Source organism: Ceratotherium simum, chromosome 20 (assembly GCF_057802395.1).
Source record: "Ceratotherium simum simum isolate JZ-2026a chromosome 20, ASM5780239v1, whole genome shotgun sequence".
Lineage (NCBI taxonomy): Eukaryota > Metazoa > Chordata > Mammalia > Perissodactyla > Rhinocerotidae > Ceratotherium > Ceratotherium simum.
The window spans coordinates 46,557,074-46,583,680 of record NC_141919.1 but is presented as its reverse complement, the minus strand read 5'-3'; the positions used below and the strand labels follow the sequence as shown (position 1 = coordinate 46,583,680).

Here is a 26,607-nt window from a genome sequence, read left to right as displayed (position 1 = left end):
AATTTGCTGAAGAGATATTGAGAACTATGAGCAAGAAATAAGTAGGCTTCACTCAATGGATTATTAAAAATGTTAACAAGAATTTGGGGGCCTTTTCAGAATTAAAGTATGATTTCTGTGCTTCAAATAAATTGAGCTGTTCTCAACTGCATTTGTTAAAGAGGGACAACAGGTTTTTGAATGTGAGAATTGAAGAATACTGAATGTAAACAAAATCACAAAAATTCTTTACTCGGTTCGAACAGTATAAATGAAGGAAGCGAACAGTTTCATCACGATTAGTTCAGTGTCAGTAGGAAGGATATCAAATACTGTTTCAGCACTATAATGCAGAACACAGGCAGAACAGCCAGCACCTTCTATAAAATCATTCAGATTTTGCTTCACCTTTGAATAAACATCGTCTGTACCTTAGATAAACATCCACCAAAATTTGTATTTGTTTATATCCACCAAAAGGAGTACATTTTTTTCTTATTAACTCCTAATTCAGTATAAGAGCTTCTGCACAAAACTTGCCATTGTTTCTGAAGTCTTATCTCCTTTTTCAGGAGAACGATGTTGTATCCATGGCTATGCCATAAAAGGTAAGGCATTTAGATCTTTGATAATCTCTATATAGTAAACGGAGAAATTGCATTTTTTATTTTTCAGTAGATTTCATTTTGACACTTGACAATTTGCTTGCAATTCTGGAATCTTCTGGTAGCAGCACATTCAGTAATTTGAACTGTGAAACTGATATACGTAGTGGATGGCCATTACAACTTCTGTTGTGATTATTTTATCTTCTGAATTTTGTTATTAACCATTTTTCTTTGGTACTAATTGAGAAAATCATACATCTCTTATGCTTAGCTCTATTATATGCTAACTTATATCTGACTTTGCATTGTTTTTGATACTGACTGAACAACTGTATTCTGCACAAAACTTCAAAAGCACTTTTTCTCGTTTAGTAATAGTCCAGTGTTCAAAAAATTCATTAAAAAATGTGTATTTGTGTTTTGACAAGGGTTGTGTTGTGCTCATATATACAGAAATAAAAATTAGGTAATATCAACCACTACAAGAATTGAAAAGGTAGAATGTGATGATCTCATGTGAAAGTGTCAGCGTGTCTGTCAATCACAAGTCCAATTCGAAACTAAGCCTAAACAGGAGTGAACCATTGAAAAAGATTGTGAACTAATAATAATTGAAATTGACAGCTGGTGCAGACTTCTCAGTGCAGTCTCTTTGACTGCAAAGAAGAGCTGTATATACAGGCACAGTCTCCTCTAATGAAACCAGACTGAATTTATATAAAGACTACGTAAATGTATGTAAAGCCTGGTGTTCAAGGGTTGGTGGACTTTCAGAAGCTGGAATGTTTAGGGATTGGTGCACTTTAGCTGTGTTAGTGTGGTCACCAGCGTAAAACTCCTATTGATGGCTGACTTTCAGAAGCACGACCACTGGAATGAAGCTGTCGTGATTGGCTGAGTTTCACAGCACGTAAGTTGATCAGAAGTGCAATCCTTGGTCAACACACACATACATGCACACAGAATATTCCCTCACTGGAAGAAACTTCTAGAATATATCTATTGGATGGATGTGTTCCAAGTGACAAAACAACTGACATTCATTACAAGAACATACCAACAAATGCCAGCTGCTCAAGTTTCCTCGTTGCTGCCTTACCAGTTCCTTGGCATCACCTTCAATACCACCTTCTACCAATTTTTAAGAACAGAGGAGCTATGTTGCTGCCTTTTCTCTCTCCCTATCCAGCCGCTGAATTGATTTATTCATCTATTTAGAGTGTGTAAGGGGCAGCAGGAATCTATTTTGTTTAAGGGGAAAAGAATGTTTACGTTATAAAAGGTTAAAGTGTTACTCCTGGACAGTCTTTACACACTACTACTGAGTGAAAAATACCAGAATTTGGAATGTCAAAGTGAGTCATGGCTCAGTTTGCTTTTTGAAATCCCAAATTGTTTTCCTTGCTTACTGCCCAGAGCTTGCTGAATACTGATCATCAAAATATAATAAAGATATCTTTTCCTGCATCCTCTGATAAAGGACTGTTTGAATGCCAAAGTGCTGCGAATTCTTGACCTTAAACATGCTGTGCACCTCAGTGGATTTAGCAGACAGTATAACCATACAACATTCTATTTCTTCAGTTAATGTGTCATTTTTTTTCCCAGGGTAGCAGCGATTTTTATGCCAAAAACAGCAAGTGGGAAAGAACTAGAACAGACTTACCAGGATGGTCCTTCTATAGAGATCTCTTATTTGTCAGATGTCTATTCAGCATGTCTGTGTGTGTCTGTGTGTGTCTGCATGTGTGTGTGTGTGTGTGTGTGGTGGGAGTGGGGGTGTGGTCATCAGGGGCAATTGGTGTAAGAGAATTGCATAAGTTTTAAAAAATAGAGACATTGCTGAAATTGTAACTTCTAAGGCTTTTCTAACGTAGTATTGAGGGCTAATTTCATGGCTTTTGTTTATTTGTTATTTCGAGGATAATTATAAAGAGAATGGCTGTTTCTCACAAGCATAACACTAAAGTAATGCACAGAAGTTTTGGATTTAACTCTTCACTGTCCTGACATACTTTAAAGAATTGAATTCTGTACTGGTACTCAATGCTCCACCCACCCCAAAACCCCTCTCCCAATTACTAGATTTATAAAAACAAAGAAACAAGGTATGATGAATGACTCTGTTCCATGTGGCTCAAAGACATACTCACAATCTGTGCTGCTCTTTCCTTATGGCCATTAGGCCATGGATCTTTAACTGTCCATCTATCTTATGAAAACCAAGACCAGCTCTACAGCTCCGGGTGAATCTGAGTAGTGTTGACAGCCTGCCCACCTTCACAGAAGTGATTTTGGGTGAGGTATGATCACATTTATATGGAGCTTCCCTCTTTGGCTTAGAACACCGAGTGATATCTAGATAGGAGATGCTTGGTATTTCTTGACTCTTTCTGTCTTGCCATTTCTCCTGTAAACCAGTTCACCGTTATTTATGGAAAAAGCATATTAGAGAATCCAATACAGATCAGCAAAATCTGATTGCAGTGGGCCTAGAAGAGAATCAACAGCGAAGAACTAGACTGATAACGTTCTTGATGTATATTACCTCTCACTAGGTAGTTTTTATGTTTTTGTAATTACTTCATTCATTAAAATATATTAACCCAGTGACTTGGGCAAGGTCATATAATATTTTGAGCAAAATAATATAATTGTTAAAAATCTTTAGACTCTTTTCCAGCTTTGTTTCCCACCTCACCTTCCTTACTACCCAAACATGACTTGTAGATGTTATTTATTACTTATGGATACAAATTTTCTTTCATAAGTTCACAGTTTAGCATGGTAGACAACCAGCACTAAAGTGCTGATTTGTCAGTGATGAATGGCCAGTGTGGTTTCATTAATACTAATGGAAAACGAGTATAGTTTTACATCATTACTCTTCCCCCAGAAATGCATCTTCTTAAACCACTGCAGAGCAATACACATTTTTCTCAGGGGCTAAGGGAGTAGGGGTGGAGCCAGGAATCAGGAAAGCATCAGGGTGGAGGCCAGAAATCAGGAAAAAGAAACCTCACATTACGTCATGCTAATTCTCAGGATTCTCACCTTGTCCAGTCCCTTGACCTAAGGTCTAATGTGGCGCATCTATAAAGGATGGATAGTCAAATTGAAGCCCCAATGTACTGTGGAGCTTTTGGCGCCCTGTGGAAACAAAAAGGAGCTTTTATTATTTAAACATTGATTTCCTAATAAATGCATCTTAATAAAATAAATCCCATTATCTTTGTTTCATGTTATCTTAAATTCATTCTTTCAACTATACATTTATGTGATGTCATTCTCAGATGGTATCACTTAGATGCAGCACCATAGCTAGAAAACAAACAACCTCTTAATCTCCAAGCCACACAGGAGATCTTAGCTTAACCTATTATATTCACTTTTAAAAATAGGTTATATCTACATTTAAACTAACTATGAATCTGTACACATTTTTCCTAAAATAGCATGTTGACCTTCAGGGAGGACCAGCAAGTCACAGTTAAGGTTATACTGAGGAATGTTAATTAGCATTCACCGAGAAACCTAAGGAAGACAAAGATTGATCTTTGTACTTAGAGTAGAGTAGTTGGTTTTAACAGAATTTATAACTATAATGTCCGACAACAGAAGGACATTCTTCTAATTTAAGTTAAAATTGTTTCTCTTTCAGTAGGAACGTGCACTTATTTAAAAGCAAGGAAATTGTTTTTCCTAGTCACCAATACTGCCATGTTATAAGTTGGGCTTTGTAAGGAAAGTCTTATTTTGATTAAAAATTATACAGTACAAAATAAACAGAAACAGAAAGTATAAAAGAATAGTTTCCATGGTACCATTAATTGACGTTTAACCTCTAACTATAAAGCCACTCTACAGTGTCATACTCTGAAATTAAAGAATCATCTGCAGGCAAAGATTAATTGGGTAAATTTAATACAATTCTTAAACCAGACTACAGAATGGATGAAAGCTGTTGAGAGACTCAAGCAAGCAGATTTTGAATTTGCTACCACCGTCCCCCTCCTACCCTGTGCACCAACCTGCAGCCATTTGAGAATGCCTCTATGCTTTTGACACATTTCTTTTAGGATGTGGTTCAAAACTCTCAGTAGCCTGGAAGCAGAGTGTTTCTCAGTAATGTGTAGATTGCCCTTATAGGCCCCATCTCTCATCATTGCTTTCCATTAATGTCCCATTCCAGCCACATCCAAGTTTTTACCCTCTGCTGAATGTAGGGCAGATCCTAAGGTACCTTCCTACTCCTTTGCCTGCTGTTTCCAAGGCCAGGAATTTCTTTCCCTCCTCTTCACCGAACGAAAGCTTTTGTTGGGACTGGCCCCGCGGCTTAGCAGTTAAGTGTGGGCGCTCCGCTACTGGCGGCAGGGTTCGGATCTGGGCGCGCACTGATGCACCGCTTGTCCAGCCATGCTGAGGCGGCGTCCCACATACAGCAACTAGAAGGATGTGCAACTATGACATACAACTATCTACTGGGGCTTTGTGGGGAAAGGGAAAAAAAGAAATGATGGAGGATTGGCGATAGATGTTAGCTCAGGGCCGGTCTTCCTCAGCAAAAAGAGGAGGCTTGGCATGGATGTTAGCTCAGGGCTGATCTTCCTCACAAACAAAAAAAAAGAAAGAAAGTTTTTGTTTCTTCCATAAGCTGTCACCTTCTCTGTGAAGTCTTAATCAGGTTCTCCATTCAAAATTAGCTCTCATTTTCTTTGTGTTCTCATAGCAGCTGGGTGAAAATCTGTTCACTAGTTTGACTCCCCAATTAGACGATGAATTCCTCAAAAGACAAACTGTATCATCATCTGCATATTGCCTTGTGTTGTTTGGCATTTATTGGTTGTGTTTCACTTTGAGTAATGAATGAATATTGCACCTATTTTATCTTGTTTTCTAAATGATACTCCTTATCTATGTCTAAGCTTTAATTATGACAATATTTTACAGCAGTCCAAAAATATTGGAAAAAGTCATGAAACCTAACTTCTTACGTTGACTCCACTACATTGGATGATCTTGAAATGTCATTTTAAAAGGCTTCCTGCCTCATTTTATTTTTATTTTTTTCAGCTTTATTGAGATATGATTGACATATAACTGTGTAAGTGTTAAGTTATACAATGTGATGAGTTGAAACATGCATATATTGTGAAAAGGTTATCAAAATAATGTTAATTAACACGTCTATCACTTCACATAGTTACCATATTTTTTGCATGGTAGGATGAGAAGCCCAAGATATTAAGCAAGTTGCCTTATGTCCCTCAAATTAGGTAGAGATGGAGCTGGCATTTGACTTCAGGTGTCATGACTCTGGAGCTATTTCAGATCTTTCTTAGGGAATGTTTTGAGGATTCATGTTACCACCTCCTAAAATTTCAATATCTGCCCATGTAGAGTTATAGCTACTTGTCTAGAATATTCACCTGAATAGAAAAAAAGTTACAGATAACAGAGTGGGTTCTCTTCATGGTGATCTCCCAAGAATGTGTACTTTCATCCAGTTCTCCACTGCACTGTCAGATTTGGCTTCATCCGTTCAATAACAAGGAATTGAAAACCAAAAGTAGCAGCTACTGTTGAACACAAAACAACATCAAAGCCATAGTCAACATTAGTTCTGAGTCTGCAAGGCGCAGTGGCTCTCTTAGAAGATGTAAAGACACACTCTAACTATAACTTTCAATGTATAGAAACAAAAGGCTGAGATGTAAAGTGGTTTCTAGCAGTTTGGGTAAGTCACAAATTCCTTTTAGAATCTGATGAAAACTATGTACGTTTTCGCAGAACTAAAGTTGTTATTGGAATTCAATTATTGTTCAACTTAAATTTACCCTATAATTGCTGGGTGTAGGTCTATACCTTAAAGTACGCCCATAGTGCATCTCAGCTCTCCGTCTCTCTGTCTGTCTCTCTCTCTTTTTCTCACACAAACACACACGCGCGCACACACACACACTCTCACTTACTCATAAACACATATTTGTTTTGTGAACGTATTTAGGCTTAGAAATCTGTAGTGAAAGCTACATTGCATTCTATCTGTCTATGATTTTTATATAAATATTGGATTTTCATTAAGTATCTATTAGTGAATCAAGGGGGCTATTAGCTTGTGAAGACAATCACTTTAATTTTTGTATCAATAGTGACTTTAAGAAATTAAGAATTTTGGGGAAATAAGGGACCACTTCGAAATTGAATCTTAATTTTTTATGCTTCTATAATGTGTGTTTCTTGTTTTTTTCTGTTCATGAAAAATTGTTGATGCAATATTTTAACATCAAAAGGTGGATATTTATAAATATTTGCAGTCTATTCTTTATTTTCATACTTCATTTGTCAAGTAAGTGGGTCATCTGTTTTCCGATTCCCAGAATATAGATAGAAATCGCTTACTATTCTTGAGAACAAGTAGTAAGATATCTAAAACTATACCTCTGCTATGATAATTTCTTTCTGTAAAACTAGCTCATAAATCATTCTAGCTGCTAGCAGAAAACAATAATGTGACAAAAAGTTTCAAATGCTTAAGGCCTATGACATTTTACACTACAGTGTTCAGGGGACTAGACATGTTCCTGCAGTACCTTTTGACAAGAATATTGGCAAATTCTTGGGAAATTCAGGAAATTTCATTTCCTTAGAAAACTTAATGACAAGAATTTGGAGTATGAGTCAAATTTTGAGGTAGCACAGCTGTAATATAAAGTTCCTTTACTGGACTTCTGGAATCTTGGTGTGAGGATGCTCTTTGTGCATTTTAATTGAAAGGTGCCAAGATGGGGTCGAATTGTTGTACGTGTGTAGAAAGTTTCATTTGGTGGATAAAATATAGCAAAGCTGAAGGAAATTCCATTTATACATCAATAATCTGGATTTTTTCTGAGTTGCCTTAATTTTATTAAGCTTAATTAAGATTATTTAGGTTACTGTTTCATTGTTCTTCCGCTTGAAACAATCCATTCAGTTACTTCTTAGGAACAGGAAAATAAATTTCTTCAACTATTTTACCAGCAAATATTGAAAAACTTGCTGTGGAATATACTTTCAGGATATGAAAGCTGTGGAATATGCACAATAAGATTAAATACAATGACTCTGTCTTGAATCAAGGCCAAGGAAATTTGGTTACTTAGGCAGTAAAATGGCATCTTGGTCAAGTAATCGTACTTTCAAGGACATCTCAAATCATGAACTCCAAAGGGCAGTGTTATATTGAGTGTCTAGTGTTCCTTGAATAAAGGTGAATGTATTTATCTTGTAGAGGTTATCAGGATTCAATTATTGCACTAAGTATTCAGGTATGAGTCTAAGTTAGGCAGAGCCGTTCTCAGGAAGCTGTTGGACTGAAGTTACTATCAGAGAGCCCTTCATAGACAGGGATGAATCATGGGGCAGTTTGCTATTCAAGAACACTGGTAGAAAGATGTCCCCATGCTCCCTCAAAGCCATCAATTTTGAGTTTGTCTGGCTGCAAGTCAGCTGATATATAATTATAACCTACTGAGGTGATCACACCTGTTGCTTTGTGACTTAGGACAGGGCACAGACCATGAAGAGCAGCATTGTTGTTATGCTTCACAGATCAGTTGGTACTAGGCTTAAAAAAGTAATGGCAGGTTATATGACCCTGCCTTTGATGGTTTTTGACTACGGAAGAGTAACTTCATACATGCAAGTTGTATCTAGGCACAATAAGGACACAGGAAATCTTCATGCCTCAATACGTTGTCCTTAAATTTGACCCATTATAAATCAGTTCCTTTTGGTAAAATAAATATTGTCCTGAGAGGTATAATCCAAGGATAGTGGCAAGTCATGAGCTTTAATATAAAATATGACTTAATTAGATGCTTTCCTTGTGGAATTAGGAATTATGATGAGGGAAGAGAGAATACTGACTATCGTAAGTCTGGAGAGAGAAAAGTCCTGGAGGAATATGAGGGCTGAAGGAGGGACCTACATGCTAAGAATAGGGTTTACCCAGGTTGACAGCGTGGTGCAGAGTCAGTGTGTCGTACACAGTCTTTTTGTAATATTCAAGTCACATGTGAGGACCACTGCCTGAACTTACACAAGTTATTTAACTTCTCTGAGCCTCAGTTTCGTAGTTTATATAATGGGACTGGTGATCGTTGCTATTTTACAGGATTGTTTTATGAACTGGAAATTCTGTGTGTAAAGCATTTGGTGTAAGAGGACTCAGCATGTGGTCATGATTCTTATTCTGTGTGTGAGTTTATAAAGTGCTTCCTTATTAGCTAATCTCTGTATGAGGAGTGTTCTGCTCCATATGAGCAGCCAACCCAGTGTATGGAAGACGAGTAATTAAAACCATATGTGTTACAAAATTTTCAGCCTCATTCTAGAAGAGGGAGCCTCTGAAGGAATACTTTTATTGTCTGTCAGCAGTTGTTTGTTAGGAAACTGACTGTTCTTGTGAACTTACAAAGTTTTTAAAATAAGTTTCATTCTCTCATCCTCTCCCCCCAAGAGGAAAATATTCTAAGACATAAGCAGTCACAGGAATATTTCTTTTTTTTTCTTTTTTTTTAAAGAGTTGTCTATACTTGCTGTCTCTGAGGACTCTCCTCCCATTTTCGTTTGTTCTTACTCCAAGGAGGCTTCTTTTTTCTTTTTGAGGAAGATTGGCCCTAAGCTAACATCTGTTGCCAATTTTCCTCTTTTTTGTGCCCTTTTTCTCCCCAAAGCCCCAGTAGGCAGTTGTATGTCATAGTTGTACATCCTTCTAGTTTCTCTATGTGGGGTGCCACCTCAGCATGGCTTGATGATCGGTGTGTAGGTCCCTGCCCAGGATCCAAAGTGGCAAACCCCGAGGTGCCGAAGTGGAGCCCGTGAACTCAACCACTACGCCACCGGGCCAGCCCTGAGGATATTTCTTTACGATACCTTAAATTTATACAGCTTCTTTCTTCCAAATTGCTCAAATTACTTCACATATCTTGCCTCATTTATTTCTCTAATATTTTTCTAACATTCCAATGATACATTTAGGACTATCTTGATTTATCAATCTAATCCACTCAATTCTGTAATTTTTTCCATTTACTTTATCATTTTGAATTTTTAAATTTTTATTATTCTCTTTTTTCAATTGAATATCAGTAGAACTTTTTCTTCAGCTGATTAGATGTTACAGCTTAACATTAAGGATCTTGTTAAGCACATTATACTCTACATGTTAGTGAGTATGATCCATGTCTACCTAGAAACAGCTTATGCAACCTTTCCAGAAATAACAATAGAAAACCTGGCTTTATGATATGAAAAACAATGAAGAAATATTTTTAAATGTTGGTTCTAATGTTTGGCCAAATCCATAAAAAACCATAAAAAAACCTGACTAGTAGATGCGGTTCTGTAGTAGATGTGCTAAGGCAGAGAGCGTTCCCACAACAAAAACCCACACTGCTAATCCCCAAGTATAAAGTCAATCCCCATCCCACAGTGAGCTTTGCATAAACTGCTTCAGGGGCCTTGGCTTTATTCATGGAAGTTACATGCTGCTATACACTGCATGTTTGTGTCCCTCTCAAATTCGCACGTTGAAAACTAATCTCCAATGTGATGGCATGTGGACATGGGGCTTTTAGGAGGTAATTAGGTCATGAGGGCTCCGTCCTCATGTTTGGGATTAGGGCCCTTATAAAAGAGACCTCAGAGAGCTCCCTTGCCCTCTTCCACTGTGTCAGGACACATTGGAAACACCACTATCTATGGAACAGGAAGAGGGCCCACCAGACACCAGATATGCTGCTGACTTGATCTTGGACTTTCAAATCTCCAGAACTGTGAGACGTAAATGCACTCTATGGAATTTTTCTTACAGCAACCCAAAAGGACCTTAGTCCTCTGATAAAACTTGGAACACTAATAATGTGAACATTCAGAAGGAAAGTTGAAAATACTAAAATGGATACTTTCCCTACCTGCATAAAGAGTAATACAAGAAGATTCCTCTTTAATTTTTCATCATCTTTGTTCCAGAGCAATTTCCTCCTTCTTCACTACATACTTCAAGAAATGTTAAGCGTGTCTTGTACCATAGCTCTATTTAATACTAATGTTCAGGTTGCAATGCCAATGGTTTAATAACATATTTGAGGAAAAGAAATGTTAGCATCTCAAATAGACAGAGTTCCATAAAAGCTGTGATGTAGTGGAAATTATCTAAACCATGTCCTGTTTGTCCAGTTATGAGAAATGATATGTGATAAAGTCAATTATTATGATTTTGCGTCTATCACTGTGTTGTACTATAAGTCAATGATGCCCACAGGAGCTATCAAAATGTTTACGCCTCTTTGTTCCTACACTAAATGGCCTCGGATGTCTGGTTCTTAAGTATTTATTTCCTCTGCTTGTTGTGGTCTCCCTTCGCTCAGTCTTCTTCATCACCATCAGTTTGTTAACTATCCCTGCTACCTGTTTTCACTGGCTGGTTTATAGGAGTCCCCCACTCTTTTGTGATTTTCCAATTCATTTATTTTGCGAGATGGGAAATCAGGTTTACTTGTTAAAATTGACTATAAAATAGAAGTAAGTAGATTCAGAGTAAGAACTGAGTGAGGAGGGAAAAGTAAAGAAAATCTCAGATACCTCCCATGTTTCTAATCTAGAAATACTTATTAGCTCTCTTTTTAAATGGAAAAGAATATTGAATATAAAATGATCACTGGAATATAAACAACTTTACAAATCAGTCATGTTTCTTGTTTTCTGCATGGAGTTACTTTAAAGCATTTATAAAGAAGAATCAATAAAGAAGTAATGCATTTACTTACAAACTGAACATTATTTAAAACTGAAAGATTAGGGCCAAAAATGATTTCATATCAATTATTAGTTTCACAGAACTATGGTTGGCTACTTTTAAAAAGTCAGTAACTTTTTAAGTGTTGGCAACAACAAGCTATCAAAAATTTTTTATATGAAAGCATACCATTTCTGTATAAACGTCAGGCATTTTATTTTAGGTGCAAGATGTTTTTATTGAAAGAAATGAAGTGATTTTACCCATTTACGTTAAAAGCTGTGCAAGGCATGCCATTATCCTTTACTTGTTTATTTGTTACAAACTACTTTCATTTTATTAGCCAATCAGCCAGGTTGGAACATAATTTTTTAGAATTGCACCCCTTGCAGGCACTTCTGAAAATAAAAATGTCAGCTTATTAAGATTTTTAGGCCTAAAACATCAATTACCCCAAATACAACATCTGAGAGAGCAGTTTTCTAGAATGTTGTAATCTGCACAGGAATGCATGTGACATTACACCAATGGTATGAAAATCACACGCTTATTTAGCGTGAAAAGTTATATTATCCTGAAAAGTTATATTAAAATTGATTTACGGCAAATTCTACTAACTGTGGGACCCTGGGGTAATTATGTCACCGGAGCTGGCCGGTAAGCACAGGTATAGCCATGCTCACTGATAAAATATTGAAACTGCCATCCTGGTAGAAAAAGTAGCTACAGCCGTAAGCCTCTTGAAGTTCCTCCCCCAATATTTTCCTGGCTATCCCAGTTCTTTGTGGACCCCTTGGATCTTCCCGAGATTCAGGAAATAAGGAGCAGGGGGACTAGCCGCAGTTCTGGTGCTAAGGCCGGTTCCATTCTGATGGCATGGTGCCAAACTACTTGTTAAGTAGTGTGACTATCACCTCCGTATGCCCCCTCTCGGGTTCTAAGCTTTCTCCTTGTAAGTGAAAAAGTTAGACAAGGCAGTGTTTTCTACAAATGTAAAAAAAAAAAGAGACAACATTTAAAGCGTGAATTATATTTTGTTTTTTAAAAATACATATTGAGTGCCTATAATGTACAGGTTCTGTGAGACAAGAACAAAGCTAAACAGTTGCTCTTCTCTCTCCAAATTAGTATGAAAATAATTCTTTTACTTAGATTTCTTTAAAGCAGCAGTGTTGGAATTAGCACGTGAATATTACAAACGAAATTCAAAAGGGTTTAAAAGAGGTGGAGATCATTTCTGACTGGAATATATACGGCAGAGCAGGAATAGAAAATGTGAAATGTAGTCAGCACTTTGAAGGGGTGTGAAATTTTGGAATGTAAATTTGAAAGAGTGGACAAAAAGCCAGAGCTCTCGCTTGGAGAGAATGGTTTGTACTGGAACTTGCAGGCAGATCTGTACAATGGGACTTAGAGGCAGGTAAACAGTAGTGCTATGCGTAGAACTCTCCGCATTGTCGGACAGTCGGCCCTGCCCAATACAGTACCCACTGGTCACAAGTGGCTATTGAGGACTTGACATGTGGCTACTGCAGCAGAGGAACTGAATTTTTAATTTTGTCTAATTTAAATTTAATTTTAAATAGCCACACATGGCTAGTGGCAACTGTATTAGACAGTACTGGTTTATTAGTGGGAGCATAGGGCTTATGTTAGGAAAGGAGGGAAGAAAATTCTAGCAAAGCACATTGAAGCAATATTCTTTGGGTTAAAGAATCTAAACATACATTTTCTGTGATAGCAGTGGTGGGAACAGAAGGGGCATAAATATTTTAAAGCAGAGTAGAGATGCAAACAAAATAGTGCTTTTCATAGATTCTTCTGGTTGTGGTATGAATGGCAAACTGGAGGAAGGTGAGGAGATAGGAAATCAGTTAGGAATTGGTAGCTATAATCTAGGATAGAAGTAGGAATGGTGCCGGTAAGCCTAGAGAGGTGTCACATGTAAAATGGATTATTTATTTTCAGAAAGCTGACTGAGTTTATCAAGAATTATCTCCTCCTTGATTCATCTTTTTTGCAGATCTAGATTTTCCTGTAATTTTCTGTATATAGCTCTAATCTTGGGAGACTGCCTATAGCAATTAATTTTTCAAAATGCAGAATATTTCAATAATATAATTGTTGTCTTTTTTCTACATGCACAAAACTATTGCTCTATGTGATATTAGATAATTATTTTGTTATTTTACTTGTTATTTTACTCCTCCCCCCCAGTTCTTCTTCAGAGTTTCTGTGACAGTTACCCTGTGTTAAGTGCCTAAAATGAAGTTCTGAGTAGTCACAGCCTGTCCTAAAACAGCTGTCTGTCATTGCAATTGATTTAAACATCTCCGTGCAGGCATTGGTTCTGCTCATCAGTGCCTCTATTTATCTGTAGTATGTGTCATTGCATTCATAAACACTCGGGCCCCTGCGCATATTTTTCTTGGCTCACTGTCTGCTTAGGGTGGGGGGGTTCTACTATCTAGAAAACTTGTTGGCAGGGACACCACAAATTGGACAGGAAACAACTCAGGAGGTGGCTTGCTTGGCTCAACCACAGCGATTCTGGGCACTGAATTCATATCAGCAGCATGATATGTTAGCCAGAATGTCTGATTGAGCATCATGGTCTCCACAAAGATATCGTTTTAGATGAGATTTCATGAGGACTCATGCCTGGCAATCTGAGCAGTCTTAAGATTTCCAACAGGGAAACCACTCGTCAATTAAGAGAACATGAGGACAATCAGTTGCCAACATGTACATTTTTTCTCTTTCAAGGATTTGCTCTTTTGCATATTTGCATTTGCATAGAACTGCAGAAAACAAAGACAGTTAATTTGAGATTACATGTGTTTCTATTTTTGTGGTGCAAGCAAATTGGACTGCAGTTTTCCTTGCCAAAATTTGTCTTTAGAGGGGATTATTCTTTTATGGTCCTGAATAGCTTTTGGATTTAGGCATAAATAGAAAGGTTTATAATTCCTGGTGACTAAGTATAGAAACCCTCCCATTCTAGATTTGTTTTTCCAATTGAGAATGCTTTAAGCATCCTGTTTTAAATTTCTGATATTCCCAGAGAGGAGATAGTATAGAAAATAAACAGTGATAAATCTGATTTTAATTCCTGACTCTCTCCCTTATTACTTATGGGATCTAGGTCAAAATATTTAACCTCACTGAGCCTTAGTTCCTTCATCTATAAAATGTGGATAAAAAGTTTTACATATAATGCCACTGTATTGTAATGACTAAATGTGGTAACTATTTGTAAAAATACAGCACAAGCTGATTTGCATCTGTCGTGCACTAGGAATCTACAAGCCACTCTTAAAATATCTGATCTCTCAGCATAGTGGGAGGGGGAGGAATGAAAAATCTCCTTTATGACATCAAAAAGAGGCTCACCTCATTAGAAAGACACACTCTTTTGCAACTCTAACATTGTAAACCTTATAACCTCATGGGTAACCCTCTTAGCATGACACAGAAAAGCTTTGTGGAAATTTATCTTTCCATATCTCTGTGAAAGAAAGATACATTTTCTTGGTGAAATTTGATTAACGGGAACCAATTTCCTTCTTTTTTGAAAGTAAACGCATATTGCTTGTTTCCTCTTGAAGAATATTGAATTCTTGGAGAGCATTCCTTTTGACTTCATATTATGGGGGTTTAGAGATGGTTAGGCGGGAGTATTGTGAAATTTTGGGGGTCAGGAAAGCTTTAGCTGACTGAGAATAATTCACCGGAAGAGGAAATAAGAACAATGTCTTCTGATCTTTAATTATTACTGTTCACTACTTACATTTCTTCTGAAAAGAAAATTTTCTACCGTTTGAAAACCTTTATCACTAAGAAGACCAATCAGTTTGGCTTGGTTCTTTATCAGAGCATTTTGGCTCCCTGTTTAACACCCCATTTGATGTGTATCCTCTTTGCAGTCTGTGTAGACTGCCCATCATATGGGGTTATTTGCTAAGGTACCAGAAAAGTTCAAAGTAGCTATTGCAGATACCTCAAGGAAAAGGGATGAGGGTGCCTTAATTAGTTTGCAGTAAAAAAAAAAAAGGTGCCCTAAATAAATTCAGTGAGTGCAAATTGAAAGGTAGACAGCTGGAAGTCTCATTAAGTGCATATTAGCTTGTATTAGCAACTGCAAATCTGTCTGCAGTGTTTCGTTCTCACTGTGTGAAGGTATGTCTGCAGGATTATAAAGCCTAAATCCTTCACCTTCGTTGTCTATTAGAGATATATATGTATATGTTCTCAATTTATAAAACTGGTTACTGACGTATACCGTGTAAGTATTTTTCTGTAAACCAATTATAGGAACGTGGACAGAGTGCCTTAGGAAATTAAGAAAGCGATTAGCAGAGACTCCCCACCACTTTATTATGTTTTCTACTATAAATGTTTATTCCATGGACTCCCTGTGTTACTCAGGTCCATATCTTGTAGTACCCAGAGCTATTTCTTTTAAAATGACTTAATAGTATTGAGTGATTTTTTTTTTTAATGATAATGATGCCCAACTTTTAGACCAGGCTGATGTCTTCAGAATTTGTACTTATTTTCTATAGGCTGGTTGGGAGCTCTCAAGGGTGGATGAAAAATAGGGAGAGCAGCAGAGTCCACATGGTAAGAGAAAATTGTGTAGTGGGAGTTAGGAAAATATGAGTGTATCTATAGCTATAGTATCATGTATTCCTCTTTCTTTTTTTCCTCATTCTTCATTTTTATTTTAACCCAAGAGTTTGCTATTTCTTCTGGAAAGACACAGTACTATGGACTCTTTGAGGAAGGGTCAGGACTTCTTATTGTTCTCGTCCATTGTGGAATTTTCCACAGAACCAATGTGTCTAGGAAGAAGACTACCACACACAGTGTTTACAGTGACTCAACTTTTAGTTCTTTATTATCACATTCAAAAAAATACCTGTTAGACTCTGTATTAGTCAGGGTTCTCCAGAGAAACAGAAACAACAGAAGATATATCTGTATATTTATATATCTATGTCTAAATCTATCTATCTATCTCTATCTATCCATCTATCTATCTTTCTGTCTGTCTTTCTATCTATCCATCTATCTAACTATCTATCTATCTGTCTATCTATCTATCCATCCATATCTATCTATTGAGATAGAGAGATTTATTTTAAGGAATTAGCTCACATGATTATGGAGTCTGGCAACTCCAAAATCTTCAGGGTGGGCCAGCAGGATGAAGACCCAAGAAAGAGTTCATGCTGTAGTTCAAGTCCAAAGGCAGTCAGGCTAGAGAATTTCCTCTTGCTCAGGGAAGGTCAGTCTTTTTTTCTGTATAGGCTTTCAAGTGATTGGATGAGGCCCACCCTGGAGGGCAATCTGCTTTACCCAAAGTGCACTAGTTTAAATGTAAATCTCGTCCAAAAACATTCTCATAGAAACATTCAGAATAATGTTTGACTGAATATCTGAGCACCATGGCCCAGCCAAGTTGACACACAGAATTAACCATGACAGACCCTCAAAGATGAGGAAAAGGGAGAAAAGGCAAGGATAACTTCATCAGTAGTGGTGAGCATTTTTTTATTCCAACTACACCCAGATCATTGTATTTTTTTTCTAAATATGACTAGTCAACATAGTCTATGGAGACACAGGCAGAAAGATCCAAGGCAGTTTTGAGTAGGATGGTGCACATTGCTGGACAGGCCTTTCCCAGTCCTCCTCATTAGTCCTCTACTCTATGTACAGGTGTTGGAGAATAGAAGGAATGATATTATACTTTTTTAAAACTGCTAAAAATAAGCCCTTGGATTATTCACAGTCTCTCCCCTATTCCAGCCTTGGAGTCAATTGAGATGCCTTAACCTTTTATTGAAATGAAAAACACCCTGGAGATGCAAATATTTCCCCCAAACAACTTAGAAATACTTGCAAACAGAAAAGGACAATGTTGTACAGAGAAAAAAAAATTAACAGAAAAATGGAAGAAAAGGGCACAGGACTGACATAAAAATTTTGTAACCAACAAAAGAAAGAGAATTTTGATTTCATTTCTTCTGTAAATTGTGTGCATTGGAAGGAGGCGGTTAAAGCTATTACACAGTGTTTAGTCAAGAAAATAGGTTCCGTTATTACACAGTCACATAGCAAAAGCCATTAGGGCCTTTAGTGGTCATGTCTTATGGGATCCCGGAACCTGACTTTGAAATAAGGTATGACAAGTTATAAGACTTACAGACAAAAATAAAGCATGGACAATGACCCATTATGCATGTGGTACCACTGGAGGATACACAAAAAAAATGCCTGGCTCCTACTTGGAAGGGACATTCTACTGGACAAAATGGAACATATATCCGCAGGCTGCAATTAGACAACACTCTGGGGTAAAGACCTGAGTCTTCAGGTTGGGACTTTGAGCCACAATTGAGAATTAAAAACTGAAAAACATAAAGTCCCTTGCTAAAGAATGTTAGTAAAACACCAGACCAAATACGGGCATCTTCTCCAATAAAGTGCTGACAGTGTCTAAGTGTTTACTTAATGACAGTTGTTAGAATTATTCTTATTGCAAAGTGAATATGTGTGCATCCTAAGGAAGTAAACAACTTAGTGAATATTACCAACTCATATTTAACAGCAGTCAACTTGAACTATTCTTTCAAAAAATTAGAAATCGGTGCATAATTTTCTTAAGAGAGTTGGCAAATATATTCTTTACCTATTTCTTTAAATCTCTTTACTTTTGTAGCATTGTTTTCAATGCAAATCATCATTAAATGGGTTTTATTTCATTTCTGTGGGTGCCTTGATGAGGAATATCGCTTTCAGTGATGCAACAGGGGGCAGTACAGGATGAAGACATATGGACCCACAAGGAAAAAGAGAAGAAGGAGGTCACAGCTGCAACATGTTCAAAGCTAGAAAATAGATAACTAAGATTTAGCTTTTTTTTTTTTGTTTGCTTTTTGCTAAAGTGACAGACAGAGTAGAAAGGCAAGAAGCATCACAATTTTTATCACAGTACTCCCCCTTCCTCCTGCAGAATTAAGGATCGGTCCCACCGACTACTTCTGGCAGTAGAGATAAAACAATGGCTAAAGACACAAAGTCTCTGGTTTAAAGTCTCTTTTGAAGAGCTAGGCTTCCTCATGTTTTCCCTGTACTTCAAAGTTACGGCCACCGCTCCTCAGTCTCCCAGATAGAAGAGAAGAGGTTTATTCCCTAGAGAGGATAAAACAGGTTCTCTGGATGGAGGAGACCAGGACACAGAGGGAGAACACCAACCTGAAACCAGAGATAAGCACACCAAGTGTTGAAACACCTCACCCTGCCTAACTCTCCCCCCGCTAAGATCCCTGGCAGAACCCTATCAGCCAGATACCATCCAGACAGGAGAATGGAAGAATTCCCATCCAAGAGAAGAGACTAGAACCAAATCTACTTAATTACAGGGAGAACTGGGTCAACCAGACCCACTCTTAAATATTACCACAAACCCAATGTTATAAGATATTTGAAGAAGTCCTCTTATATCAGAGACCAAAACAAATAGAAAAAAATAACTTAGAGAAAGAGAAAAGATTATGCACAATAAGAAATCTTCAAGATAACTGTGATTAATATCCTCAAAGATACGAGAAAAGGTTTTACGTCCCTGAAACAAGAACAAAGAATTCTTTTAAATGTCAGAAATTAAAATATGATAGTATAAGTGAAAAAGTCCAATAAAAAGTTTAGGGAATGAAGTTGATAAAGTATTTCAGAATGAAAAACAAAAAGTCAAAAATGGAAATTAGGAGAAGAAAAATAAAAGAGAATTAGAAAAACAGTAGAGAAGTTTCAACATTTTAAGAAATAGGTATGCCAGAAGTAGAAAACAGGAAATATAGGATAGTGAATCATCAAAGAAAAACATTTTGTGAAAAGTTCCCAGAATGGAAGGACACATTTTTCCATATTGAATAGACCCACCATGTTCCGAGTACCGTGGATGGAGATAGAAATGGAAATGGACTCCCATTAAGGAATATCAAGAAAAGGCAGTAATCTGGGAACAAAGGAGGTCTTCAAGCTTTCAGAGGGATCATTAATATGAAATAAAATAGAGAGAATAGCAATACTGGAATCTAGAAAACAATAGGACCAAGTCGTGATGCTTCTGATGAGGAGATACAACCTGAAAGTCTATGCCCAATCATGTGTGAGAGCACCTGAAAGACTTTTGTCGCCCTTGCACTCATTTTCAGAAAGCTGCTGGAAGAAGCTCTCTCCTAAAATTAGGGAGTAAACCAAGAAAGAAGACAGACCCAGGAAACAGGGTATCTAATACAGAAGAAAGGAGGAGAGAATTACCACTCACAAGGTGATAGCTGAGGAGCTGGCTTAGACAGCACCCAGAGCCATTTGGAGCAGGATGACTTTTATGAGGAGGGATTTCTTTAACAAGACAATTTACAATTATTACATATTTAAATGTATTAATAAGAGTTATATACCGGTGGAGGTCAGGGGGCACTTGGTGGTTATTACTAGAAAACTAGGAAAAAAATGGCAGCACTAACAACACATTAAAAAAACTTTATGATAATAAGCTGAAAAAAGAAAAAGCACCAATATTTGCATAAAAAGAAGTGTAGCCATGATATCTGACATTTTCTCTGCTGTATGTAGTGTTTACATCAATGTGGCAATGTAAACACAGAATATTGACCCAACTCATAATATGACATGATAAGAATGAGAAGATAAGAAGATAAGAAACCTCCATGTGTGTCAATACACAGTATTTAAATGCACCCCCCCCAAAAAAAAAATAAATCAAGAAGTAGCAATATGATCATATTATGGAGAGATTTACATACAAATACCAACAGAATCATGTAAAATATTCAAAAGTGGTTGCCTCTGGGAAGGAGGAAAAAGTGTGTGGTGAGAGTGAACTCTGACTTTTGCATACAACTGTATAACTTTTTAAACCATATACATATAATTTGGTAAAACTTAAAAATAATTTTAAACCATATTTTTATTTTAGAAAATTACGAATTAAAAATCACCGAAAATTGCATCTCTGTTAAACTACTTCTGATAATAGTTTGATTTGTTTCTTTCTAACTTAACATAGTTATACATATAGATAGATATGTAGATAATCATAAATATATATTTTATGTAAGTATAAAATATTATATAGAGTGACTTACAGATGCAAGATCATTTATAGTTCTTATCAGGTCAGGGATCTTGCCCACTTTCCTATGGTATTCACCAGTTTTCATATATAAAATTCCAATGGAAATTTGGGCCTATTTCAGGTATTCTAGTTTTATTTTATTAATCTGTTTAATGTTTAAAATATTAATATGGAACTTACTTTAATGATTATCTCTTTATATTGGGTTATATTTGGAAGAGAGGCTACTCAATCAATGGCTTTATTGCCTTTCTGTTAGTATGAAATATTTCTAACATACAGAAATGTATGGAGAGCACTATGTTGAACACTAATATACTCTGTACATTTAGAATAATTGCAAACCTTTTTTAGATTCCTATGTATTCATCCTGGATCACGTTCCACTTCCTCTCTCTCAGGGGTAACTACCGATTTGGGTATTTATCACTTTCACGTATGTCTTTCAAGTTTTACTATATGAATATGTATTCTTAAACAATAGCGTTAATTCATATTTTAAATTTGTATAATTTATGTCATACTGTATATATTTCTTAACCAGGAATCTTCTAAAACATTATTTTATATAGATCTCTCTTTATGTTTATACATGTAACTTTAGTTCACTTATTTTTCACTGGTGTTTACTATTCCATTTTATGAAAACAAAAAAAAATTTCCATTTTTCTATTGATGGACATTTTTGTTTCTGATTTTAGCAGTGCTGCAATGATCATTTTTATAAATGTTTATTTTACATACTTACAAGAGTTTGTCTAGGTGTGGAAAGCTTTAATAGATATTGCCAGTTTTATGCGTAGAGAGGTTTTTCCAGTTTAAATTCCAACCAACATTGCATGACCCATTACTACATGTATTGGCCATTTGTTAACATCATACTTTGATATTTTCCTCTGATGTGGAATAGAATGTCACTTGTTTTAATTTTACTTTTCTGATTTCTAGTGATGTTTTACATTGTTTTAATATGTTTACTGACCATTCAGGTTACCTCTTCAGATGATTTTCTGTTATTAACTTTTGCACATTTCTCTTTTGAATTATGGGCCTTTTTCTTATTTTTAGGAGTTCTTCACATATTTTGAATACTAATTCTTTGTGTAGTTCATTTTCTGTAAATGCCTTCTCTCATTCTTTTTTTTTTTTTTTGCCAATTGTTTTTCTATCATGCCTTTTAAAGAATAGAAGTATTAATTTTTAATAAAGTCCAATTTATCAATCTTTTCCTTTATTACTCACCTTTTTTGTATGTTTTTAAAGAAATTTCGCTCTACTCCAAATCCATAAACATAATCTAAAATTATATAGTTTTGTGTGTCATTGTAAACTTGATGCTGATTTTTGTGTATGAGGCAGGTGTGAATCAAGTTTTGTTTTTTTCCCACATGGTCTCAGAATCATTGACTAGTCCCCAAAGAGCTTCTGTAATTTGTTCCCATATATATACAGGTCTATTTCTGGGATCTCTTTTCATTTTCTTGTATTCTATTTGAAGAATCCGTGCATGAATATCTTCTATATTGATTAGTATAGTTCTATAATAAGTCTCATTGCATCATTCCTTTAGGTAGGCAGACAAGCAGGGAGTAAGGAAGTAAACAGTCTCAGTATCTGTCACTATAGATGTGATGAGTCATACAACAGAATTCTGTTTAGCATTTAAAATGAATGAACTAAAACCACATATACTAACATGACTCAACCTCAGAAGTGTACTGTTGCGTGATAAAAACCAGTTGGTGCTGGATACTGTATGATAACATTTATGTAAATTTTAAACACACACAACAATGAGATATAGTATTTATGGATACCTAGGTATGTGTGAAATATTCAAAAAATGGATGGGAATAGTAAACATCAATTTCAGGAATAGAGTTACCTCTGGAGAGGAAGGGTAATGGAATGGCTTATTATATCTGAAACTTTTTTTTTTTTTGATGAGGAAAATTAGCCCTGAGCTAACATCCATTGCCAATCCTCCTCTTTTTGCTGAGGAAGATTAGCCCTGGGCTAACATCCATGCCCGTCTTCCTCTACTTTATACGTGGTACACCTGCCACACCATGGCTTGATGAGCGGTGCGTTGGTCTGCGCCTGGGATCCAAACCTGCGAACCCCGGGCCGCCAAAGCGGAGCACATGAACTTAACCACTACCCCACCAGGCTGGCCCCCTATCTAAAACTTTTTAAGTTTTTTTAAAAATGACATCAAAAAGAACTATGGCAAAAGGTTAACATTTTGTATTATAAAATATGGGTTATACCTGGATAGTAAAAACAGATGTTTATTATCTTCTGAACTTTTCTACATTTTTGGAATATTATCTCATTTATACAAAATAAATACGCAAACTGAATAAATGTATTTTAAAATGTAGTCAATATCCATTGGGCGAAGATGTTAAAAGAAATGGCAACAACTCTACGTCTACACCTTGACAGTAATTTCCTTGGGTAGTTAGTTTGCTATAATATATGATCATGTTTTTTCTCTTAGCAGTGCAGATAATTAGATTATTCTTGAATCAGAAATCCAATGTAATGTTCAGATGTCTTTTTAAATTATTATTCATAGTAACTGCATTCACTGTAGGAATTACCAGCTCAAAATCTTGTCTTAGGAATTTCCCTTCACACAGAAGTAGGTACCAATTGCCTCGTCTGTAGTGCATGACAATCCCCTGCCCAAAGCTGCTGATCAAAAGGTGGACATCACATCAAATGTAAAATTCAGATTTGAGGGATAAAGAGACTTGGAATTTTTTTTTTTTTTGTGAGGAAGATTGGCCCTGAGCTGACGTCTGTGCCCATCCTCCTCTATTTTGCATGCAGGAGGCCACTGCAACACAGCTTGATGAGTGGTGTGTGGGTCCACCAACCCTGGGCCAGCGAAGTGGAGCATGAACTTAACCACTACGCAACCAGGCCAGCCCCGGGAGTTTTTGAAACTCTGACAAGCTGACCACGGTTCTCTAAAGGAAAGTTTCATTGACATCTCTAGTGAGAACCTGGGGGGTGTCCAGTTGCCTGCTTTTCCTATGGCTTACTTGGGTGGCTTTTCACTGTGTTCTGAAGTATACTCGACCCTCTTATAATAAATTTCCTGTTTGGCTGAAGGTGGCCAGAGTCTGATTTTGTTACTCTGGTAAGCAAAAGAACTGTAACATATGGATATAGAGTATTTTACTCAAATTTAGGTGACTACTTAGAAATTTACCAGCTCTCTTCCCCCAATTTTCTTCAAAGGCAATGTAGATAAATCCATTGATTTTGGCTCCATTTACTCACCATTCACTCTAGATATATTCAGCATTTAGTCTTTATCAGTTTTTTTTTACCGCCTTTTCTGTGCCCTAAGCCCGGTTTCCTCCCCCTTCTCTGTTTGTTTTAAGTAATATTCTATATTCTAGTATTGAAACTGGATCTGTATAAATTCTTGTTGGTATTATATTTCATATCTTGCAGTCGTTTCTCTGTTTAATGGTAGGCTCTTAATTTCCATGTTTCATTTAAGGCAAATGAAAATAACATATGTTCCTTTTAAAAATAAAAGGCTTCTTATCCTTTCTTAAAGAAACCTAAGTTGTTTATATGGTTTGGTTTTGAAAGCAGTAATTTAGTGTTTCCATTAAGAGGAAAGTTGCTGTCTCTAGCTAATGGCAGTTTTGTTTCCTCCTGTTGATGGAATCTGATTTTGAAATTTATACCAGAGTTATAGATGGAACATTCTAAAGGATCTCTTCCCAAATTAAGTGTTTTTATTAAATGAAACTACTAAACTCCTCCGCATATAAATGTTTTGTAACTTTATCTACCAAAACTTGTGAAAGGGGAAGAAAGATAAGGAAGGTTGTAGAAGAGATATATGCCTGCTTTGTACCTTATTCAAACAGTGATTAATGAGGGAAAACACTTGATTTCATACATAAGCTAATTGTAAACTGGTTTATCGCTTACCTCCAGATTCTGGCAACAAAGAATGGAAAATGTAGAGAAAATGGAGGTGTGTTGAGTATCTGAGGATCACACTATTCATCTTTCCTTTTCTAGCAGGGCATCAGTTGGAGTTATTCAATGAATTGAATTTGCTCCATCAAATTTTCCCAATCATTTTTCCCTGCAGTTTTGAAATGCTTGATGGAGATTAGTGGGTAAGATTCTAAATGTGATTTAGGGTGAAGATAAAAGTCCTTGACAGTTTGAACGCAGAGATTTGACCTCATTATCATCCTGGTTACCTAAATGAAGTGATCTACCGAAGCCATATTTATGCTTAATGAAAATGAATGGGTCTGTAGGTCTTTTCCCTTTTCCCATTTCCCTTAATTGATCAACATATTTTACTTTTGGTAAAGGGCAAATTGGTTCAGTTTGATGGATTGAAATTTCATTTTCACCATTCTATCTGCTTAACCTTAACAAATTATACAGACTTTAGTGCTTCAGTTTTCTTATCTGTAAAATGGGAACAATATTCATTATAGTACTTATATAGATTCCTTATGAGGATAAAATTAGCTAATATGTGAAAAATACTGAAAGTAATGGTGATTTATAATAAATACATAGCAGTAACTATGTTGGTTATGGTAATTAATATTATTTTTTTAATCAAAAATATCTTCTTTTTTGGGCCCATAATCACCCATTAAGCAAGGAATTCTCCACTTAACCCTTGACCTATTGCAGAAGTCCCCTATGCTGAAGTCTGGATCTAGTATTTCCAATAGAAAACCATGTGGTATAGTGTTGTATGGATTCTTTTTGAAATCAGACAGACACAATCTGAATTTTGGCTCCTCTGCTTTCTACCTAGTGACACTGGGGGAGTTATTTATCTTCAATAAATCTCACTTGACTCATCTGTAGAGTGTGAAGATTCTTGTAAGTATGCCTAGCACGGAGCAGGGAGGGCTTTGGCACAGCTCTAACTGTGTCCCTTTCTCATTCTGATAAAATTCAAATACTAGGGCTGGCATTTCAGAACCACCAAAACTTTTCTTTCCTTTTCCACTCTCTCCTTACGTTACTGCCCACTCCTCCCTACATATAATAAGGAAATGGTTTTTTGATGTGGTGAAACCAGCCAACCTCTTCATTTTTACTCTAATTGGTTCTCTTCCCTTTGTGCCTGCCCACATTTTATACTGCCTCCATCCCAAGCCTACGATATATCCTAGACTTATTTTTGCCAATCTATTGCTTTTGCATCCTTTCAGAAGTTGCAAATTGGGAACCCTCTGGCAGATATGGTTTATTGGGCCAGTCCAATTTTTTTTAATTGAATGAGAATGCCTTTAGGTAAGGTGAGAAATCCACAGTGCACTGTAATAACCATTACTGCTTCACATATTTAGGTCTCCTGCCTGGCCCTGAAGTCTTTGGGTTTATCACTGGAACTCCTTCTCTTAATTAAAGCTAACAGAAATGAATCACTACCTTGTCTGCCTCCCCTCAATTCAATTAAAATCTTTATTGGCTCCTTTATACAATCTGACATATGGCAGAATAAGTGAGTTTAGGGGTAAGATGGAATTGATTTTAATCTCTGCAGCTAATAATTGAATAACTTTTAACAAGACTCCCTTGCTCATCTATAAAATGTGGGAAGTAATTCTCATATGCAAATAACAATTCTTCTAGGATTGTTTTGAGAATGACATAAAAGAATATGTATGAAATAATCAACACAGTGCCTGATCCAAAGTAAGGAATCTGTGGATATTAATAACTCCTCTGAACCTGTTTTTTGTAATTTGACAGATGTGGGCATTGAGATTAGATAATTATCTCCTTCCTTCCAGCTCAAAAATAGTAGGAAACTCATGGAATTCCCAATGTAATAGGTTTTTTTTTGTTGTGTGAGGAAGATCAACACTGGGCTAACATCCATGCTAATCCTCCTCTTTTTGCTGAGGAAGACCGGCTCTGAGCTAACATCTATTGCCAATCCTCCTCCTTTTTTTTTCCCCCAAAGCCCCGGTAGATAGTTGTATGTCATAGTTGCACATCCTTCTAGTTGCTGTATGTGGGACGTGGCCTCAGCATGGCCGGAGGAGTGG

At 36.5% G+C, this 26,607-nt stretch overlaps 1 protein-coding gene across 1 annotated transcript in view; it reads left to right on the top strand.

Annotated features, from left to right (window-relative positions):
* The window catches only part of LINGO2 (leucine rich repeat and Ig domain containing 2), a 1,164,902-nt gene that overhangs the window by 581,085 nt on the left and 557,210 nt on the right, over positions 1-26,607 (top strand). The window contains exon 5 of the mRNA XM_087444704.1: positions 552-587. The gene's annotated coding sequence lies outside the window, so the exon portion shown is untranslated. The remainder of the gene's footprint in view (positions 1-551; positions 588-26,607) is intronic.